This window comes from Macaca nemestrina (assembly GCF_043159975.1).
Source record: "Macaca nemestrina isolate mMacNem1 chromosome 4 unlocalized genomic scaffold, mMacNem.hap1 SUPER_4_unloc_1, whole genome shotgun sequence".
Taxonomy (NCBI): domain Eukaryota; kingdom Metazoa; phylum Chordata; class Mammalia; order Primates; family Cercopithecidae; genus Macaca; species Macaca nemestrina.
This window is the reverse complement of record NW_027257554.1, coordinates 385,004-400,255: the sequence shown is the minus strand read 5'-3', so window position 1 is coordinate 400,255 and position 15,252 is coordinate 385,004. Positions and strand designations below refer to the sequence as shown.

The window sequence follows — 15,252 nt, the reverse complement described above, 5'->3', positions numbered from 1 at the left end:
TATTACTATCAATATTGAAAAGATATACAACCCCTATGGGATATTGTTCTAAAGATACAGGTTGAAAGAGGATGAGACGCCATCCAATATAATAAGGGGTGTACACCCCGCCTGTGATGTGAATCGTAAAACCTAGAAGAAGAGAGAATGACATTGCTTCCAAAAACACACGGGGTGTACACCCACCCTGTGACATCGTTCCTGTCATCTAAAGGAAGAGATGATGATACTAGTCCCACTACCAGAGAAGGTACACACCTCCCTGTGATATTGTTCCTCATAACTTGTGAGGGAGAGCATGATATTACTTCCAGTATGACAGTGGCTTGACACTCACTTTGTGATATTGGTTCTGCACACCAACTCTGTGCCCCTCGTTTCCCAGGCGTTCTCTCCACACTTTTGGAACCTCGGGGGAGTCTTTGTCTTTGGTTACAGATGAAGAGAAAAAGGGTCTGAGAGGTTAAGCAAGTTTGTTACTGGAAAGCGGTTCCGATCCAGACCCCAAGAGAGGTTTCTTGGATCTCACAGAAGAAAGAATTCGGGGCGAGTCCATAAAGTGAAATCAAGTTTATTAGGAAAGGAAAGGAATAAAAGAATGGCTACTCTGGCCGGGCGCAATGGCTCACTCCTGTAATCCTATAACTTTGGGATGCCGAGGCAGGTGGGTCACCTGAGGTGAGAAGTTCGAGACCAGCCTGGTCCAACATGGCAAAACCCTGTCGCCACTAAAATACAAAACATTAACTGGGCGTGGTGGCAGGTGCCTGTAATCCCAGCTACTAGGAAGGCTGAGGCAAGAGAATCGCTTGAACCCAAGAGGTAGAGGTTGTAGTGAGCCAAGATCACGCCACTGCATTCCAGTTCGGCCAACAGAGCGAGACTCCATCTCAAAAAAGAAAAAAAAAAAAAAAAGAAAAAAAAGAAAAAAAAGAATGGCTGCTCCATAGGCAAAGTGGTGCCAAAGGCTGCTGGTTGCCCATTTTCATGGTTATTTCTTGATCATACGCTAAACAAGGGTTGGACTATTCATGAGTGTTCCAGGAAAGGGGTGGGCAATTCCCGGAACTGAGAGTTTCTGCCCTCCCTTCTAAGACCATGTAGGGCAACCTCCAGATGTTGCCATGGCATCTGTAAACTGTCGCGGCGCTGGTCGGAGTGTCTTGTAACAGCTAATGCATTATAATTAGCACATAATGAGCTGTGAGGACAATCAGAGGTCACTCTCGTGGCCATCTTGGGTTTGGTGGGCTTTGGCCGACTTTACTGCAACTTGCTTTATCAGCAAGGTCTTTATGACCTGTATCTTGTGGGGACCTCCTATCTCATCCTGTGACTAAGAATGCCTAGCCTCCTGGGAATGCGGCCCAGCAGGTCTCAGCCTCCCTTTACCCAGCCCCCATTCAAGATGGAGTCGCTCTGGTTCTCGTGCCTCTGACAAGTTGGCCTGGGTTGAGTGTTCTCTAGTGTGTGGTTGTTGGAGCTGTTCCTAGGGGTAAGAGGGATTGTCAGTAGGAAACAGGCCTCTGTTAGCCCGGGGGCTGGCACTCTGCCCCAGTATGTCGGCCTCATTTTAGTGATGGCAAAACTGGGGCTCAGAGACATCAACTCCCTCATCCCGAACCCCCAGACTGTCAGTGGTGGGCTGGGGTTTGAATGTGGGGCTTGAAGACCCGTCATCTCCTCTGGTCCCCCAGTCTCTGCTGACCAAGAGGAACAGGATCCCAGGATACAGGCCCCTCATGGCACCAGCCAGGGTGGGTGGAGATGGGGAGGCACAGTTCCAAAGCCCCCCGGACTCTGAGGCAGGTCGGGGACCAAGAGCAACCCTGACCTAGGGGCCCCACCCCGAGAAGAATGGCTGCAGGTCCAACCCAGCGGGCACGAAGTCTGTCCTCAGGCAACGTGACGGCGCTTCCGGCTGCTCCAGCCAGGCCGTGCTGTCTTCGTTTCCAATCATGCGGCCTCCTCTCCAATTCCCAAGCCCAACCCCCAGAGACAGGGATCTGGAGTCCACGTGAGGTTTGTCAGCAGTTCTGACGCGCTGCTTCCTGCCAGCCTCGCGGCTGGTTCTGGAAAGCTCTCTGCTGCTCCCTGGTGGGGGGGGCTCAGGGTAGGGCTCTGGCTGCAAGCATGGGGTCCCAGAACCTCCTGGCTCTGTCACCTCTGCTGGGTGGAAAACCAACCCAGGATTGAACCAGCAGATGGGTGCCTGATTCCTTATTATCAGAGCTCCATCCACTGGCAAGTCTCTCTGCGGGCCTCAGTTTCCCCTTCCATTAAACGAGGGGCTTGGGGATACCAAGGAGGGGTAACTGCTTAGTGAGGATGGGAGGTTTCTTCTGGGGAGATGAACACATTTTGAAACTAGATGGCATGAGTGGTTGCACAGGACTGTGAATACAGAAATGCCACCACATTAATCGCGTTGAAATAGTTAATTGCATGTGATGTGAAAGTCACCTCATTTAAAGTGTTTAAAAGAGGGGCCTGGGAGAGTGCAGTGTACGTGAGAATCACGTGGGACACCCACAGTCTCTGAACCTCGGTTTCCTTGCCGTAAACTGGCAAAGAGACCGTGTGAGCTGTGTTCCCTGGGGCCCAGAGATTCCAAGCAGGAAAACCTGGGATTCCTGGGACTGGGATGAGGGCCGGGGGCCGGAAGGGGAGGGGCATGTGGGGATAGCTGTGGTCAGCCCAGATAAGGCTTTCAATACTGGGTAACAGCGTCTACACAGGTGGAGATCCCTGCATCTCACTTCCCGCAGGGCTGACCAGTGGCCAGAGGTGGGACTAGCCAGGCTTGGCCCAACCAAGTCTGGGAGCAGAGGACATTGACTGAGGGATGCCCGTCGCCACCCTCACTGGCCTGTGGCTCTCCTGACACCACAAGAGAGGTCCAGGAGCTGACCTTGGGTCCTAATGGGGGACACCTTCCTGGCTGCAGGCTGACAGGGTGGTGTGGTGGTCAGTGTACTGGGCTCTGCGTCTCCGCCCCTACCTGCTGTGTGACGGTCAGCCAGACACCTAACCTCTCTGTGCCTCTATTTCTCCAATGGCGAACAGGGACACTAGCATCCCCCACATCCGGGCACAGTGGCCTGAAGGTTAAAGGCAACGGCGGCACGAGACCTACAGCAAAAGCTCTGAGCAGGGAGAGCAGGAAGCTGCCCAGAGTTCCACCACCATCTCCCCTCTGGCCGCCGAGGAAACCTAGGCTCATGGTGACCTGGCCCAGGTCTGTTGGACTCACAGTCCTTCTCATCCCCAAGAGGGCTGCCACCAGGGAAGGAGCTGGCCCCTAGACACAGCCCAGGAAGCACACAGGGAAGGATGCCCTGGGGACTTTGGTATGTTATTGCAAAAAAAACCATTTATTGCTATTTGAACCCTGTTTTCATGCCTCCATTTCCCAGAAAATGAGCCACGGAGACACCAGGAGAGGCAGGAGACCATCCTCCTTGCACAAAACCCATTCCCTCGGATGCTGTCCTCAGCGAGGGTGGCTGGGGTCAACCAGGGGGCCCACCCGCAGAGTGGCAGAGGAGGTAGGTTGACCCTGCGGACGTTGAGTTCTGTGGCGAAGGTCCTGGCCTTCTGGTAGAAGAGGATCGACTTCTCGCGGTCCAGGAGGAAGTTGTGGGAGATGGTGGCCGGCCACGTGTAGATCTTCAGCCGTGCCTTCTTGTTGCCCAGGTCCACGGCAGCTGCCAGTGCCAGCTGGTAGTACCCGGCTGCATCAAAAGGGGTCCTGAAAGGGACAGGCCATGCTCAGCAAAAGGGGGACTCGGAGCCCGTCTTCCCAGAGGCCGTTCCTGTCTCCAGGTCATTCCACATGTCCAGCCAATGCTGGCTCACCCCATGAGCCCCGAAGCCTGTGACACTGCTGTGGTCTCAGCTGCAGGTGGGGATGACCCTGACACCCCTGGAAGCCTTCCTGACTGTCCCTATGCCCCACTCACCCCACGCCTCCTGCCCCAGTGCCACCCTCTCTGCAGGCAGTGGCTGCTTTCCCCATGGGCTGAGGTCAGGGCAGATCCTGCCTGCTCTGAGAGTTCCATGCAGGACCCGTGGCTCCAAGCCACAGCAGGGGCACAGCGTTGAGTGACCCAGGCTCCCCTCTGGCCCCTGTCCATGCTGACCATTTCCAGGCCCTCCACGGGACAGGCCAGGTACAAAACCATCTCACAGGTGTCCTCTCTGGCAATGTTCCCTGAAATATTGATGGAGTGTGACTCCCCAGACATCCACTCCTGTTTTCAATGCATCTTTGGCTCAAACTCACCATCCCTGGGTTGGGATGCCGTCTCCCAGACCTCCTCCTTGACCCTCCCATCCCCCACCCGGCTTCTCCCCAGGCACCTCCTCCACATGGGGGTCACCCAAGGGACCTCTCTAAGACCCATGCCTGGCCTGTTCCTCTTTACCATCTCAAGATGGCTCCCAGGGCCAATGAGAAAGTCCAAGATGCAGCAGTCCATTCCCTCACTGCCCCACCCCACACACAGAGCAGGGGCGTGAGAAGGCCCCGAGTCACCGCCACTGCTCATCCAATGGCCCCCAGCCCAGCCGAACACTGGACTCTGTGTTGGGTGCGTGGCTGAGCCTAACGTCCTTGCTCCCAGTCTGAGGGACCTTTGAGTGAACACTGACCACACAGGGTGGCCCGGGCTGTGGCAGAGGGAAGCCCAGGAGGCCCCAGACTCAGCCGGGGGTGGAAGGCAAAGGCTTCCTGAAGGGGTGGGGGCTTCCCAACTAAACAGGAAGGAGCCAGCCAAAGCATATGTCTCTGCGTGTGCCTGTGCATGTGCTTGTGCATGTTTCTGTGCCTGTGTGCATGCCTGTGTGTGCGTGTGCCTGTGTGTGTGTGCATTTCCATGTGCCTGTAGTGTGTGAAGCAGCTAGTGAGTGGCAGGCTGAGCCAGGACACACCTAATCCACCCTATTCCAGGGCTCACTCTCATGTGTAGACTAAAGGGGACCCCATTTTAGAGGCAATTGGCAAAGATGCCCATTTACCCCTGCTTCTCTGCCAGCCTTCCAGGCTCCATCCAGCCCGGCTTTTTCTCCCACTCCTCTGGGCCCTGGGTCCAGAGCCTCCTATACAAGGAGGAGGGTGTAGCCTTGGAAAGACAGCCGTCCTTGGGGAATTCCAAGGCGGCCTCCCTGTGGGAAGCTGGCCTGCGCTGACAGCATAGTCACGATGAGGCCCAGAGGGCTGTGCATGGGAAGGAGGTGAAGGAAGGTTGTGCACGGGAAGGAGGTGAAGGAAGGTTGTGCACGGGAAGGAGGTAAAGGAGGGCTGTACATGGGAAGGAGGACTGTGCATGGGAAGGAGGGCTGTGCATGGGAAGTAGGTGAAGGAGGCCTCTGCCCCTCGACCCCAACCGTGGACTTTGGCCTCTCAGGTAGTACTTGGCCCTTTCCTTTCTCCTGGACAGGCGGAATGGGCGGCAGGCTTGACCAAGAGAGATAAAGGCCTCTTCTGGGAGGCCCGTCCCCCTGGGTCCCAGGCGAGCCCCTGAGCAGCGTCCCTCTGGGCCTGACACCTGGCACCTCCCTGTCTGGCTGGGACTTGGGAGACCACAGGGACCACTTCTGACCACCAGGTGTCGCCAGCACTGGGAAGAGGCCTCCCGGGCAGCCCCAGGCCTGAGGTGGGGGAAACGGGGCGGGGTCTTAGGGCTGCCCCAGCTCCTCATGTTGTTCTAAGGCCGCCAAGATCTCGGCCCCTGGACTGGAGCGCCCTGGCCCCTCAGCCCATAAGGAGCACTGACGCGGCGCCGGTGCGATGCTGAGGGGGAGCGGTGCCTGCTGGGCAGAGGGGTGGAGACACCCCAGGTCTGAGTCTGCCAGTCCCAGCTCTCCACCCCTGCAGGGCTGGGGGCAGAGGGAGCACAGCACCTCCCCTCGAGACAGACCCGACCCAGCAAGGCCTCAGCCTGGCTGGCTGGGGCCCCGCCCCACTGCACCTGCCCTAAGCTGGGGTTTCCCTGTCTGTGAACCCAATGGTAAGACACTGGGGTCCCACCCCACCCTTCCTGGGTGGTGTGAAGATTCAAGGTGTCTCGGGACTCCAGGAAGGAGTTGCTCAGTGCAGGCTGGCACCCTGGGCAGGCTTCCTAGAGGAGGTGCCAGGATTTGATCTTGCAACGTGGATTCAATGTGAGGATGATGCCGTCCTCCGAAATGTCCTTCTCCCAACCCTGTTTTCTTTGTTAAATGCAACTTGACACTTGACTGTCAAGACTCAGCTTTGGTGTCACCTCCTCCAGGAGGGCCCCCCTGACTACAATCCCCCTTCTTTACTCGGAGGCCACCATTGCACACTCATGTGTCAGCCTCCCTGGCTGAGTCTGAGTTCCTGAGGGTGGGGCCTGGCCATCTTGGGAGCTGGGTTGTATCTGCTAAGCTTGCCGGCTCCTCCAGCTGGGTGCAGAACTTCAGGGAGGCCACTGGGCCATTCCTAAGGAAGGCTGGAACCCAGGCCTCTGGGGTCTGGGTGGAGATCTCACTCCAAGGGGGCCGGGAACACCCCGAGCCCTGCCCCCCCTACCCACCTTCAGGTCGTAGATGATGTCACCGAGCACCAGGTACACCTTCACGTAGTAGAGGGTCTCCTCGTCAAACTCCAGGGGCAAGTTGCAGAGCTACAGGGCCTTGAGGTAGAAGTGCTCCGCCAGCTTGCCATGGCCCAGCCGGTGGTGCAGGGCTGCCAGCCGGTGGTAGTCCACGCGTTCGTTCAGCCGGTCCCCTGGGGTACAGGCCAAAGGGGCAGGTGTGAGGACGCGGCTCCCTGGGGCAGGGAGGGCACAGGCCCCTCAGGAGCAGGTATGCAGACCCCGGGCAGCACACCTGGCTTGCCTCCAGGCACCTGTGGTCACCTGGGCAGCTCTGGCCATTCCCTTCCAGGTTCCCAGACTCACTTTCCCATCTGCAAAGCAGAACTAATAAGGCCTGCCCCTGTCTACTGTGAGGCTTTGGCAAAGTCGGACTTGGATGGCCCAGCTCTGTGCCTACACATAGCCACCTGCCTTTACTCACTGGTTTTAACCAGGGGAGCCCAAAAGCCATGCAGTCCAGGTGCTCCCGGGACCCCGGCTCCAGGCAACCCAACGACGTGACATCTGACTCCTCCTGGGTGTGTCACGATCAGAACCCCTACCTTGGGGAGTCAGCTGCACACCTACTGTGTACTGGGCCACGGGGCACAAGGCGCTGGGGCATGTGGCCTGCCTAGGGTTCCCTGTCTCTGGAGGGGGACAGACGACCCTGGCACAGCACCAGGGGATACCTGGCCTTAAGGGGCAGACTGCTGGAAGGGGAACTGGGATTTTATCAGCCAGAGAGCCATGTGGTTGATAAGGGTGGGAAGGGCACAAGAGAAAGGGAATGTGCCACTCAGCCTGACACATACAGGAACCAACGAGATGCCTGGCATGTCTGGAAGGCAGAGGGCACACTGGGCGGCCCTTGTGGTCAGCAGCAGGAACAGGCAGAGGAAGCAGAGCTCAGTCAGGCAGGGAGCTCTGTACTGCGTGAGAGACCTCGGGCTGTGCCCCACAGCCGGACGGGGAAGCCAGTTGGGTCGATCTGCCTGCCTGGACAGGAGACCAGGAAAATCCAGCAGCTGTTTCAGCTCCTGACCTGCAGACCTGGAGGCTGGGCTCTGGCAAAGTGTGGGTCCTTGCAGGGTGGGGGCTCAGGGGACTTACCCAGAGTGATGCTGAGTGCTAGGGCCATGTAGGCAAACTCCAAGCCCTCCTGGGGCTTCTCCAGCGCGGCCAGGAGTGCCACCAGCTTGTTGCACAGCTGTAGCTGCAGCTCCACCTCGCGGTTGCCCGTAGTCACTGCCAGGGGCAGGACCTGGTCCTACCACACAGGCAGGTGGGGTCAGGTTTCCCGCAGCACCCACCTTGCCCACAGCCCTCCTCAGAGCTCAAACATGTACTTGGAGCTTCCCACGCCCCAGCTACCCCTGCACCTCGACACAGCTCTGTGCTCTGGGATAACACACAGTTCAGACACCCAAGTTGGGGGCTGAAGAGTCACCTGAGGCCCATCCAGCTACACTCGACAGCCTCAGACCAGCCTCTCCCACCTGGGCACCGGGAGTCTGACTGGGGGGAGCCAGCACTCCTCTCTGCTCTAAAAACACCACATTTATCTGTGCCCACGGCTGAGCCACACCGTGAGCTCAGAGGAAGGGAGAAGCCGTCCCACTTCGGGGTGCATGCAGACCTGGGCCTCCCACTGATGCTGTGTGTCCTTTGACATGTCCCTGTGCCTCTCTGAGCCTCAGTTTCCTCATCTGGAAGATGGGGACAGGACTTCCCACTCATGGTTGCTTGAGGTCATCAGGTACAAAGGTACAGCCATTGTCACGTCCAGACCCCGAGCGTTTGTCCCGGGCAGGGGCACGGTCAATATCATTCCGGTGAGACCACTTGGAAACTCATCATGTGCATGGGTGGCCCTGCCTCCAGGTGGGAGACCTCTACCCTGCCACACCTGTACCTCAGCCTCCAGGTGCCCCACTGAGGCCCACCCACATCAGCCCACAGGCCAGCTCACCCGGTAGAAGGACATGCCTTCCTCCCGCTCCCAGGCCCCATTGAAGAAGATGTCTCCAGCTGCCTCAAACAGCTCCAGCCCCAGGTTGGGGTTCCCTGTGTACAGGTCCACATTCTGTGCCACCTGAAAGGAGACAGAAGTTCCCTTAAGACCCACACCTAGCGAGGTGGCTACGCGCACCTTTGCCAGCCTCCTTCCTCTCACACACTACAGGTACACCTGAGCATTTTTCAAACCCTGTGCATGAGGGCTGCCCCCACCACTGGCATGAGGAAAATGAACTGATGCACCTGAGTGCCAGGAGGTGACTGAGCAGCTGCAGCCCAGGAGCCCGATACCTGTGAATCCTACCAACAAGGCTAGCCCTAGCCCACTCCCCCTGCACTCAAAACAGTCTCCGTGGCCCCCAGATTGCTGGGAGCCCAGCCCCTGGCACCTTTCTGCGTTGCCACATCCCTGCCACATCAGCAGTGTTTGTGGGTGGGCCTGGTCCTCTCTTGGCCATGAGCTCTTGATCCCTCTCCTCAGCTCAAGGAGATATACAGCAGGTGCTCAATAATGAAAGCTTCACCAGGCTCGTGGGCTTCACAATTTGTTCCAGATCACACTGTGTTTGGAAAAGCCTCTGAAAACAGCCACTATGATAGATTCATTTTGTAAGGAGATGTGCCACGTGTCACTTGGAGCAAGCTCTTCTGTGTGTTAACTGAGTGGTCACATTATTTGAGCATGTGCTGTATACCAGCAGGTGCTGTGCACTGAGGGGCCACGCCTCTGCCCTCAGGGAGAAGATGCTGGCCACTGGGGGAGGATGTGAGGGAACCAGTTGGAGGGAGGGAAAAGGCACACAACAGGTGCTCAGCAGTGGTTTAGGAATGAGTGGATGGATGGATGAATGGATGAGGAGATGTAGACACATGGATGGATGGATGGGTGTGCGGATAGATGAATGCTTGGATGGATGGATGGATGGATGGATGGGTGGATGGGTGGGTGGATGGATGGATGGGTGGGTGGGTGGGTGGAATTTTGTGTGTATGTCTGTATGTATGTATGGGTGGGTAGATAATGTATGGATGGGTGGAGGGTAGATGATGTATGTACATGTGGATGGATAGATGGTGGATAGACGAATGTGTGGATAAACAAATGGACAGATAGATGAATGGAGGGATGGATTAATAGGTAGATTGGTGGGTGGATGGATGAATGATGGATGGATGGACAAACGGTGAATGGATGGATGGGAGAAAGGATGGATGATGGAAGGATGGATGAATGGATGGGTGGATGGATGATGGATGGATGGAAGGATGAACAGGTGGATGGATGGATGATGGAAGCATGGATGGATGATGGAAGCATGGATAGATGATGGATGGATGGATGGATAAACAGATATGTGGATGGATGATGGATGGATGGAAGGATGAACAGGTGAATGGATGGATGATGGAAGGATGAATGGACACATGGATGGAACAACAGGTGAATGGATGGATAGACGAGTGAATGGATGGATAAAAGAATGGATGAATGATGGATGGATGAATGGACTGATGGATGAATGGACAGATGGATGGATGATGGATGGATGGATGATGGATGGATGGATGGATGATGGATGGATGGAAGGATGAACAGATGAATGGATGGATGATGGAAGGATGGATGGATGAATGGATAAATGGATAGATGGATGAATGATGGATGGATGGAAGGATGAACAGGAGGTGAGTAGATGGTTGATGGAAGGATGGATGGATGATGGATGGATATATGGACGAATGGATAAATGGATGAATGGATAAATGGATGGATGGATGAATGATGGATGGATGAATGGTGGATGGATGAATGGTGGATGGATGGAAGGATGAACAGGTAGATGGATGGAAGGATGGAAGGATGAACAGGTGAATGGATGGTTGATGGAAGGATGAATGGACGGATGGATGAACAGGTGAATGGATGGATAGACGGGTGAATGGATGGATGATAAATGGATGAAGGATGGATGATAAAAGGATGGATGGATGAATGGACAGATGGATGGATGATGGCTGGATGGATGATGGATGGATGGAAGGATGAACGGATGAATGGATGGATGATGGAAGGATGGATGATGGAAAGATGGATGGATGATGGAAGGATGGAAGGATGGATGGATGAATGAATGGATAAATGGATGGATGGAAGGATGAACAGGAGGTGAGTAGATAGATGATGGAAGGATAGATGGATGATAGATGGATTGATGGATATATGGATGAATGGATAAATGGATGGATGGATGAAGGATGGATGGATGGAAGGATGAACAGGTGAATGGACGGATGATGGAAGGATGGATGGATGAATGGATGAACAGGTGGATGGATGGTGGCTGAATGAATGAATGATGGATGGACGAATGGATGGATGGGTGGACGAATGGATGGATGGATGGATGATGGATGGATGAATGGAAGGATGAACAGGTGAATGGAACGATGAACAGGTGAATGGATGGATGATAGAAGGATGGATGGATGGATGGAAGGATGAGCAGACGAGTGGATGAATGATGGAAGGATGGATGGATGATGGATGGATGGAAGAATGAACAGGTGAATGGATGATGAAAGGATGGAAGAATGGATGGAGGGATGGATGAACAGGTGAATGGATGGATGGATGATAAAAGGATGGATGATGAATGAATGGATGGATGGATGGACAGGTGAATGGATGGATCATGGATGGATGGAAGATGGTTGGATGGATAATGGAAAGATGGATGGAAGGATGGATGGAAGGATGGATGGACAGAAGAATGGATGGACGGAAGGATGGATGGATGGAAGGATGGATGGATGGACGGACGAAGAGGTGAATGGATGGACGAAGAGGTGAACAGAAGAATGATGGATGGATAGATGGATAGAAGGATGAACAGTTGGATGGATGATGGAAAGATAGATGGAAGGATGGATAGATGGACGAACAGGTGAATGGATGGACGAACAGGTGAATGGATGGATGGATGGACAGGTGAATGAATGGATGATAAAAGGATGGATGGATGATAGATGGATGGACGGAGGGATGGATGATGGATGGATGGATGGATGGATTCGTGGAAAGACGAACAGATGAATGGATGGATGATGGAAGGATGGAAGGATGGATGGATGGATGGATGGATGATGGATGGATGGATGGAAGGACCCACAGGTGTATGGGAAGATGATGGAAGAATGGATGGATGGATGGATGATGGATTGATGGATAGAAGGATGAGCAGGTAAACAGATAGAAGATGGAAGGATGAATGGATGGGTGGATGGACAGGTGAATGGATGGATAGACGGGTGAATAAATGGATGATAAAAGGATGGATGAATGGTGGATGGATGGATGATGGATGGATGGACAGAAGAATGGATGGATGGATGGAAGGATGAACAGGTAAATAAATGATGGAAGGATGAATGGATGGGTGGATGGACAGAGAGTGAACAGCACAGGGGTCCTCCTGCATCCCTTGCCACTCACCTGGATGTACAGGTCACCAGCTCGCTCTGCCGCAAGATGTAATAGATCTTCCCTGCTTGCAGCCAGGCATACGCCTCCTTCTCTTTCCTCTGGAGGTCAATGAAAATCCCCAGACTTCGTTTGGTGTAGTCCAGAGCAGATTTGTAGGCCCTGGAATCAGACACAGGTGTCAGAACAAGGGCTCTCATCCTCCTGGAACCAGTCTGCCTCCACCCGTGGGTCTGGTGACAGATGAACCTGGAATGTGGGGACTGGGAACGGCCCTCTCGTGTGTGCAGTGTTCTGCCCTTCCCAGGCTGCTGGGAGGGCCAGGGTGAACACACACGGCATGGAAAAGATGAAGGACATCCTTCTGAGGGAATCGAGCATCATGCTGTCCTGTGGCAGGAGGAGTGTGCTAGTCCATCTCCCCTGCCTCCCAGACATGGCCTGTGTCTTCTCCAGATGCACCAGGAGCCGTTAGTGTTCAGAGGCTATCTGGGCCGATGGTTCCCAAGGTGTGCAGGCATCACAGTCACCCGGAGGCCGGTCTGTACAGATTGCTGGCCCTGCCCCCAGAGCTTCTGGTTCCACAGGCCTGGGGCAGGCCCTAGAACTCCCACTTGCCACAAACTCCTAGGTGACATGGATGCTGCTCTACTGGTCCAGGGACTACACTTTGAGAAGCATGGCTCTAGCACAATGGCCCATTTCCTTCTGTGAACCTGAGGCCAAGACTGGAGCCAGTCTCCTGGGTCGCCATGGAATCTGGCTCCTTCCCTGCTCTCTCAGTAAGTCCAACACTCGAGGGGGTGTGACTGCAGCAATGTCACTGGGCCCTATGGGTGGGGTGGCCAGGGCCATGGTTACCCCAACAGGTCAGGATGCTTGGGGGAAGCCGAGTAGGCCACTTATGGGACGTGAGACCTTGGAAACCGTGCCCCAGGGAAGCAGGTGACACAACTGGCTCTGTCTTCTGTGGGAGAGAAGCCACAGGTGGCTGCTGTGGTCACATTTAAGGGGACAGATGAAGGCCAGGAGGGAAGATTCGGGGCAGGCAGAGGTCAGACGACAAAAGCCACCACAGTAGGAAGAACAGCCCAGAGTGCACGTACTGCCTCTGCTGGGGTTGAGATGACCTTTGACCCAACAAGGGAGGCTCAAGCTGGGACTCACGGGCCAGCAGCAGCCCTGGAACGACCCCAGGCCCACCAGCTCAAAGCATCTGATGCCAAAGAACCAAATGATCAAAAGGAGAGGGGCTGCTGGCGCCCTGGGCCAGCTTCCCTGTGCCCCTCTCCCTGCCCTGCCCGCCCCCACCTCCACCACTGCAAAGCCAGCCCTTACTGCTCCATGCCCAGGGACAGGTAGAGCTGACTGATGGTCTTCAGGATGTGCCCCTCCAGCACCTTGTCGGCCACCTTGCGGGCCAGGGAGAGCTGGAGCTCGCGGTAGATGACACACTGGGCCTCGCTGGGCATGACGGCGCTGTAGAAGTAGCACAGCCGCTAGACGGCCTGCAGCTGGCCTGGGCAGAGGACAAAATGGAAGACGTTAGTCTCCCAGCATCGAAGCGAGGCTGGCTGGGGTCGGAGACCCCGGTGCCGTGCTTGCCTCTTTCATACCTCTGTGAGCCTGGGCCCCATAGGCGGGGAGCCTGAGTGCAGACAGGCCATGTACCTGTGCCAGGGCAGACACCGAGCACACCGTGACATGGGCACAGCTTGATGCAGATGCTCATGGTACAGGCCGGCCTTCTTTACAACTCCCAGGGCCGAGGTCCTGGCCAGGCTCGGCCCCTGCACCAGGCCATCTATTTCTGCTTCACAAAGCCCCTCTGGCCAGGAGCAGGGCCGCCTTCAGCCTGAGCTGATGAGGCCAGGGGCACAAGTAGCCCCTGTCGCAGATGGAACCCTGAGAGAGCAAAGCCAAGCGTCATGTCTGCCACACACAGCATCATGTTGGGGGAATGGGGTTCAAAGCCGGCCCCTGGCGTTCCCACACATGCTTCTCTCATGGCACCAGGCTCCAAACCCACAGGTTCACTGGCCTCTCCCAAAGCCAGGGCACTGGGAACGGTCAAAAGCTTCTGATTTTCTAGTGTCAGAAACATTCCGGAGATTAACACCGGAAACCAGGTACGCCGAATGGACATCTGTCACACACGCCACCCAACAACAGCTGAATACACCGTCCTCTCGAGTACCCATGGGACATTCCCCATGACAGACCATGTGCCAGGCCACAAAATGAGCCTCAGTGAATGGAGAAGGACTGAGACCAAAGCAGAGGTGTTCTTCAGCTGTACTGGCATGAAACTGGAAATCAACAGTGAAGGAAATGTGGGAGATTCAAAAATACGTGGAAATTACACACTGCTAAACAACCAGTGAGTCAAAGAGACCATCAGGGAAACCGAAAACTAATTTGAGAAGAATGCAAACAAATGCACAGCCCGGGCCAGCGCGGTGGCTCACGCCTCTCATCCCAGCACTGTGAGAGGTCGAGGTGGGAGGATCTCTTGAGTCCAGGAGTTTGAGATCAGCCTGGGAAACATGGTGAAATCCCGTCTCGCTCTATTAAAAAAAAAAAAAAAAAATTAGCCAGGTGGGGTGGTGCACATCTGTAATTCCAGCTACTCGGGAGGCTGAGGCATGAGAATGGCTTGAACCTGGGTAGAAGGTGCAGTGAGCCAAGATTGCACCACTGCACCCCAGCCTGGGCAATAGAGCACAACTCTGTCTTTAAAACAAAAAAAAAAAATAGCGCAGCATATCAAAAATTCCAAGATGCAGCTAAGGCAGCACTGAAAGGGAAATTTATAACTGTAAATGTCTACATTCAAAGAAAGAAGAAAAATCTCAAGTCAATAACTTAACCTTCCACCTTGAGAAACTAGAAAAAGAACTAAACCCAAAGTGAATAAAAGGAAGAAAATAATAAATGTGAGAGTGGAAATGGGAAGTAAAAATACAGAGAATGGAAAAACAAAACAGATAATCAACAGAACCGAAGGTGGGTTTTTTGAAGATAATAACAAAATTGACGAATATTTCTCCAGACTGACCAAGAAAAGAAAGACGGGACACAAATGACTAAAATCAGAGACTGAGCACCATGGCTCACGCCTGTCATCCCAGCGCTTTGTGAGGCGGAAGT

The 15,252-nt window shown here is 54.7% G+C and overlaps 2 long non-coding RNA genes and 1 pseudogene across 12 annotated transcripts in view; 1 reads left to right on the top strand and 2 right to left on the bottom strand.

Annotated features, from left to right (window-relative positions):
- Positions 1-15,252, bottom strand: part of LOC139361026 (uncharacterized) — a 570,651-nt gene that overhangs the window by 202,540 nt on the left and 352,859 nt on the right. The gene's annotated exons all lie outside the window — the stretch shown is intronic.
- On the top strand, positions 1,215-5,291 carry LOC139361023 (uncharacterized). Its single transcript, XR_011618595.1, has 4 exons — positions 1,215-1,495; positions 3,067-3,238; positions 3,417-3,548; positions 3,697-5,291. It is a non-coding gene; the product is annotated as an uncharacterized lncRNA (long non-coding RNA).
- LOC139361022 (SH3 domain and tetratricopeptide repeat-containing protein 1-like) overlaps positions 3,225-15,252 on the bottom strand; it is a 38,732-nt pseudogene continuing 26,704 nt past the window's right edge.